The 7803-nt window shown below is 42.2% G+C and overlaps 1 pseudogene; it reads right to left on the bottom strand.

The window, feature by feature from the left end:
• Positions 1-6247: 6247 nt before the first annotated feature.
• LOC102467812 (60S ribosomal protein L12 pseudogene) lies at positions 6248-6797 on the bottom strand (annotated as a pseudogene).
• Positions 6798-7803: the final 1006 nt, after the last annotated feature.

Genomic DNA, 7803 nt, shown 5'->3' with positions numbered 1-7803 from the left:
ATAGGATGAGGGACCAGCAGATGGCATAATGGTTACATTGCTGGACTCCCATGTAGTCAACTGCAGTTTGAGTCCTGGACCCAACAGCTTAGAACTCATGGTGGGTGTGTGTGTGTGTGCGTGCCCAAGTTCCTGAGAGGAGAAAGAAGAAGAGATTGTAGCGTGACCATCCCTCTTTGGGGGTGATTTCTCACTTTCTGTCTGCCTGTCTGTCTCTGTCTCTCCAGAGAGTGTACACTCCCTATAGCAAAAATCTCTCTCTCAAAAAAAAATGATGAATTGTATTGGTAGATTTTTTTTTTCTAACATTTAACCAAGCCTGCATTCCTAGGATAAACTCAAGTTGGTCATTATGTATTGTAATACATTATTGGATTCTAACATTTTGTTAGGATTTGTCATGTATGTTATTGAGTGAATATGCCCTACAGTTTCCCTTTATCGTAAGTACCTTGCCAAGTTTTGTTATCAGGATTCTTATTTATTTATTTATTTATTATTTGCACATTAAATTGCTATACATCATTTAGATTGTGAAGAGACTTTACCCAGCATGATTTACACCTCAGTGCAGCCCAGTTGAGACTCATCAACAGATAATAAACCTTATCTGTGTCCCATATGTGTCTTACCTCTCCATTCCCCACCCCACCAAATTTCCTTTCCTATGCTCTTCCCCTCCCACACTCTCTTTCCACTTTGTCTCTAGTGTCCATTACAATTTTTAATACTTTTATGTCCTCCAGTCTTTCAGTATCTACCATAGAGTGCAGACAGTCGATATATGTTAAGTGGAGACATACAATGTCTCTCTTTCATAGCCTGACTTGCTTCACTCAGCAACATATTTTCCATATTCGTCCACTTTCTATCAAATTCCAGGGCCTTGTTATTTCTTATGGCTGAATAGTGTTCCATGGAGTATATGTGCCACAATTTTTCAATTCATTCATCAGTTTGTGGACATTTGGGTTGGTTCCAAGTCTTAGCAATTGTGAATAATGCTGCAATGAAAATAGTTGTGCAAACATTTTTCCGACTGAGTGCTCTCCTATCCTTTGGGTAGGAGTAGAATTGAGGGATCATATGGTAGTTCTATTTGAAGGTCTTTGAGGAACCTCCATATTGTTCTCTGCAGTGGCTGGACCAATTTTGGTAGCTTCACAAAATGAATTGGAAGTGACTTATCCTTTTCTATCACCTGGAATGATTTATGTAAGTTGGAATCAGTTTTTGGTCCTTGAATGTATGTTGGGACTCAATGGTAAAACTAACTGGACCTAATTTCTTTCTTTCCTTTTTCAGGTTTTTACCATAGGGCACAACCACTCACCAGAGACAGAGAGGGAAAGTGAGAAATCACCCCCTGCAGGGTGGGAGGGAATGGCCATTCCACACTCCCTTCTCCATTCTCCTCTCAGGATTTTGGGCCCGCACACACACACACACACACCTGGCATGATTTTCAAGCCACCAAGTCCAGGACTCAAACCTCACAGCCAGCCATGTGGGATCCAGCGCTTTAACCTCAATGCCACCTACTATCTCTGGATCTGTTTTTTATAGACAGATTGTTAACTATTATCTCAATGCCTTAATAGTTATCAGATTATTCAGGATTTTTCTTTCCTTCTTTTCCTTCCTTCCTTCTTCCTTTCCTTCCTTTATTCTTTTCTTTCTTTTTCTTTCTTTCTTTTTCTCCCTTCCTTCCTTCCTTCCCTCCTTCCTTCCTTCTTTCCTCCCTCCCTCCCTCCCTCCCTCCCTTCCTTCCTTCCTTCCTTCCTTTCCTTTTCTTTCTTTCTTCTTCCTTCATTTCTTTTTCTTCCTTTTCCTTCTTTCCCCTCCTTCTCTTCCTTCCTTCTTTCTAAAAATTTTTGCCAGAGGTCACTGCACTTAGCTGAGAGAGACAGAGAAAAATAAAGCACCCCTCATAGGGGATGGTCACCTTGCAATTTCTTCTCTTCCATCTCTCCCTCCTGTCAAGTTTTGACCCACATACACGCAGCATGTTACTCCAGTGCTGGATCTGGGGTTCAAATGGCATAGCTGCCCATGTGAGATCCAATGGCCTTAACCACCATGCCACGGCTGGCCCTTTATTTCTTCCTGAGTCAGTCTTAATAATTATTTTTTTTTTCCTGGAGAGTGGTTCTTTAGATTCAAATTTTCAGACTTGCTGGTATACAGTTACTCCTAATATACTCTTCTGATCCATTTCATCTCCGTCATAAATATAGTGTTCTCATTTTCGTATCCATTACTATTTAAACCCTCCTACCTCCAGTTTCTTGATCGATCTTGCCAGTAGTTTGTTATTTTTTTAGCAATGATTTTCTTTATTCTTGATAACATGATATGTGTTCATACAAGAATGAGAAAGAGAGAGGAGACATGAGTGCCCTCCACAGGGTCTGGTGACTCGCTATCCCCCTCCTCCAGTCCCCAGTGGCTTATAAGATCTTAAGACACTCACGTGTGTGGCCAGCTTGTTCCAGACTGAGCAGGTTGGAGGTTCAGGTGCAGTTGCCATGGGGGGTATGGGTTCTCTTGACCACCACGTTATTGCTGCACCATGGAGCCAGCCCAAGTTGATAATTTTTAATAGTTTTTTTCTAGAAAGCAAACTTCAGTTTTGTTCATTCTTTCTGTATACGATTTTCCTTAAGTCATTAATGCTAAAAGTTTAGAATAGTAGCTATGACACAGAAAGTGCTACATGTGGCCAGCTATAGTGATGCAGCAATAACAGCAGTGTTCCCTGCTGCCCAAGGCATATGGGAAGATACCAGGTTCAAGTCCCAAGGTCTCCCTCTACACGCCAGGCACACACATGCATGTCTGTGACCCTAGATAGCTGATACTGGGGACGGAAGAAGGGATTGCAGCGTGGAGATCCTGTTGGGCATGACTTTCTCATAGAAGGAAAAAGTAACTAACCTTTTTAAAAAAGTGCTATGTAGGGCTAGCAGGTGGTATGGAGGTTAAGGTGCTGGATCTCACATGGCTAACTGTGTGGTTTGAGTCCAGACCCGATCATGTGTGTGTGCATGCCCAAAATCCTAAGGGAGAATGGAGACGGGATTGGGGCTTAACCAGCTCCCTTTGGGGGTGATTTTTTACTTTCCCTCTCTCTCTGGCAAGTGCATCCATTCTACAGGAAAACTTTACCCAAAAAAGTGCTAACATATTACTTCCCAATTTTATCCTTTTTTAAAAAGAGTTGTTTATTTAATTTTATTTATTTATTACTTTTTTTTTTTTTAATTTGACCAGAGACAGAAAGTGAGAAAGCAAGCCATCATGTCTGGGACTCAAACAGCAGTTGATCATGTGGGAGTCCAGCGTCTTAACCACCACGCTACCTGCCAGCCCCCGGGTTTTATCTTTATTGTTTTCCTCGAGTATATGTTTCCCTTTTTCTAACTTCTTAAGTTGTATACATTTTGTTCTCACTCTTAAATCACTTGCCTTAGGGGAAGTCGACTGCCATGTTGGAAGGACGCTCAAGCAGCGCAATCATGATCATCTTTTCAAATACAAGCATTTAAGATTATACGTGTTCTTGCATATGCTGCTTTAGCTCTGTCACAAATATGGTGTATTATGTCACTTATCCCTAAGTACTTTCTAATTCTAAGGGAACACATAACTTCATAGTTGTCGAGTAGCTTCTATCAATGCCCATTGAATCAAATGTGAGAATTATGTTGTTTAGAATTGTTAAACGGGTTCAGTTTGATAGACACTTGGAGGGAACTGAACTGCAGTGCTGGACGCAGAATAGCCACCTACGGGTTCAAATCCCCAGGTGAACTAGGTGTTCCAGGCCCGAAGTTCTGACGATCAGGAAGGCTGGGACAGGGGCCGTGGTGTGATGAGCCACTGCTGAGGGTGCGTCTCTCTCTCATGTATGTGCATACAGTCTCTATCATGAATAAAATAAACTTTGAAAAGTAGAATTGTTGGGACCAGAAGATGGCATAATGGTTACTTTGCTGACTCCCACATAGTTGACTGTGGTTCGAGTCCCAGACCCAGTGGCTTAAACTCACACCAGGTGCATGTGTGTGCGTGCATGCATAACCAAAGTCCCAAGAAGAGAATGGAAGAGAAGGGATTGCAGCATGGCCATTCCCCCTGTGGGATGATCTCTCGCTTTCTGTCTCTCTGTCTCTGGCCAAATGCATACACCTTAAAGCAAAAAATCTCTCTCTTAAAAAAAAAAAAGTAAAATTATTAAGCCTTCCTGAAGATTTTCTTAATCTCTAAGTACGTTTTGCCAGATGTTAATATGCCAAACCAGTTTCGGTTGTTGTTGCTAGCACCTGTCTGGTATGTCTTTTCCATCAAACTTGCCATGCCCTTGTGTCTGATGGCTCTCTCGTAAACACCGCAGAGGAGGGTTTACTTTGTTCACTCTATCTTCGCTTTAAATGGGACCGTCTCATTCATTTACGTTTCCTGTGATTTCTGACATCTTGGGATTTGGGGCTGCCAGTGTGTGTGTGTGGGGGGTGTGTGTGAGTGGTTTCTATTTGTCCCACCTTTCCTGTCACCTCAGAATCTTTCTTCTATCTTTTCTTGATGTACTTTAAATTGAGTGAGTGTATTTTCATTTCCGGTTTCCCTCCAGTAGTTTGAAATGTAAACGCCACACTCTCTGTTCTTCTAGTGTTTTCTTCTGGACGTTTTATTAGCCATACTCAACTTTTCAAAATTTGGGGTTGACTAGTAACTTTACCAAACTCCTGACAGCAAAAAGACTATAGAAAATGGTTTTTTTAATAATTATTTATTTATTTAATTCCATTTGCTGTTGTTGTTGTTGTTATTATTATTATTATTATTATTATTATTATTAATTTGACCACAGAGAGACAGAGAGGGAGAAAAGGAGAGGGAGAAAGCAAGCTGTCAGGTCCAGGACTTGAACCTTAGTCGTTCATGTGGGAATCCAGTGCCTTTAACCACCGTGCCATCTCCCCAAGACTATAGAAAACTTTAATTCCAGGGGCCAGCAGGTGGCATGGTGGTCAAGGCGCTGGACTCCCCATGTGGTTAACCGAGGTACGAATCCCAGACTCAGTGGCTTGAAAATCACTCTGGGTACGTGTGCTTGTGTGCCCAAAATCTCAGGAGGAGAATGGAGAAGGAATTGTAGTGTGACCATCCACCCTGGGGGATGATTTCTCACTTACCCTCTTTTGGTGTCTCTTTGTCTCTCTCTCTCTCTCTCTCTCTCTCTCTCGTTCCAGTGAGTGCACGTGTCCAATGCTAAAAATCCAAATAAAAAAGAAAAAGAAAAATTTAACTCCAATGATAATCCTCTCAACTTATAAGCTTTTATTATCATGCACTTCTATTCAATCTTGTCTTATTTATTTATTTTTATTTATTTTTGAGAGAGTTTGCTATAGGGTGCATGTGCTTTCAGGAGAGATAGAAGAGAGGAATCACCCCCTGGGGGGATGGCCCATTGCAATCCCGTCTCCATTCTCCTTTCAGGATTTTGGGTATACAAGAACACATGCCTGGTGTGAGTTGTTTTAGACCACCGGGTCCAGGACTTGAACCACAGTCAACTACATGGGAATCCAGCTATGTAAACATTATGGCATCTACTGGTCCCATGAACATCTATTATTGATGAAGTTTTCATTTTTTATATTTTTATTTCATCCTTGCTTTTAAAAGATAGTTTCATCACATATACAATTCTAGGTTTATAGTCGTTTTATTTGAGCATATTAGAGATATTGTTTCACTGGACCTGTTAAAATATCAGCTATAAGTCTAATAATCTTTCCTTTGAAAGTAGAGACATTCTTTCTAACTGTTCTTAAGATATTTTTTATTGTGTGTGTTAGATGTTTTGTACTTCCACTATGCTGTTTCTTCTTTCTTCCTTACTTTCTTTTTCTTTCTTTCTTCCTTTTCTTTCTTTTACTAGAGATTTTTGCTATAGGGTATTTGACCTTGCCAGAGAGACAGAGACAGAAAGTGAGAAATCACCCCCTGGGGGGATGACCATGATGCAATCCCTTCTCCTCCATTCTCTCCTCTCGGGATCTTGGGCATGCATGTACACGCCAGCATGAGTTTAAGCCACCAGGTCTGGGACTTGAACTGCGGTCAGCTATGTAGGAGTCTGGTGATGTAACCATTACGCCATCTGTTGGTCTATGCTATTTTTTCTTTTTTTTTGGTTGTCACATGATCCTTTATTGAGATGTTTCCTGTGAGCTTCTTAACTAGCTGAGCATTCCGCTGCGCCATGGCTGATGTCATCCATGATGTCATGAGAGTGGCGGGCATCAACATGGCAGTCTACAGACTGGGCTGTTCCCAGGATCCCTTTAATGGTTCAGCGAGTTCTCTGGCCAAAGACCAGTGCCTCATCTGTTGGGCACTGTTGATAATCTTGTCAGAAGTGATGTTTCCACTGCGTATCATGTTCTGCTTCTTTCTGTCTCTCGGTGACTCCCTGAGGGCTTTGCCTATCAGTGCAGGGGCAGGAGGTCCACTTCTATTCTGAATGGTCAGTTTCACGGTCATCCTGAGACCCTTCCAGCCACCAGTGGCCTTGGTGATGTCATCTCCCATCTTTTTTGCAGACGGACCCAGAGAGCCAATCTTGGGAGCCAGGGCGGACATGACACCTACTTTACCACCGTGCACCTTAGGTACACGACTTTGATATCATTGGGGTTGAACTTGGGTGGCATGGTGGAGGCGGCTGGTGTCGGACGAACCTGAATTCTGGACAACGGGAGAAAGTTGCACCTAGGCCTCCTCCAAGCTGAGCCAAAAAGACACTACGCTGCTTCTGAACATGGGTTTCCTTCAGCTCCTTGTGGTCTGTTAGCTTTCTTTAATCTGTGGTATTACATCTGTGGTATCGCTACTTTTTATTAGTTCTAGAAATTCTCGTTTTAATTTTCTCTCTCTCTTCTTTTTTTCTTTAGTTGCCAGAGGACATGTGTGCTTGCCAGAGAGCGGCAGAAAGGTAGACAGGGGAAAAGCACCCCTCGAATGGGGCACGGTCACTCTGCAATCCCTTCTCTCCTGTTTCTCTTGGACATACATGTGCCCGGCATACTTTTCAAGCTGCTGGGGCTGAGATTGGAACCACAGAGTCAGCCATGTGGAATCCGGCTTCCTTAACCACTAACCCATGGAGCCAGCCCCTTTTTTTCTCTTTAGATAGTTCATTAATCTCACTATCTTTCTTCTCCTGTTTTGGAATTCTGACTGAAGCTGTTAGTACTTTTTCACTGCACCCTCCTTTACCTCTTCCATAGAGCTTTGTTTTCGGTCCTGCATTTTGGATCATTTCTTTACATTTGTCTTCCAGTTCACTAGGGTTCTCTCTCTCTCTCCCTCTCGTGTGCATGCATGCACTTTTGGCTTCTAATCTGCTGTTAAACATATCCGTTGCATTTTAAGTTTTATTATATTTTTATTTTAATGTTTTATCTTTTTAAAATAGTCTTTGTTATAATTTTTTAAAAATTGTTAAAGGGCACATGCACTTGCAGGAGAAAGAGAGAGAGCAGGAAAATGAGAAAGCACCACCCATGATGGACGATCTCGCTGCAATCCCACCTCCTCCATTTCTCCTTTGGAGATTTTAGGCATGCGTACATGCACACGCACACACACACACACACACACACACACACACACACACAGTGTGCCTTTCAAACTGCTGGGACTGGTACTTGAACCCCACATTTCAGCCATGTGGGATCCAGATGCCTTCACCACTATGCCAATGGCTGGCTCCTTTGTCATCATTTTCTT

The sequence above is a fragment of the Tupaia chinensis genome, unplaced genomic scaffold (assembly GCF_000334495.1).
Source record: "Tupaia chinensis unplaced genomic scaffold, TupChi_1.0 Scaffold000539_1, whole genome shotgun sequence".
Taxonomy (NCBI): domain Eukaryota; kingdom Metazoa; phylum Chordata; class Mammalia; order Scandentia; family Tupaiidae; genus Tupaia; species Tupaia belangeri.
This window is presented reverse-complemented; position numbering and strand designations above follow the sequence as displayed.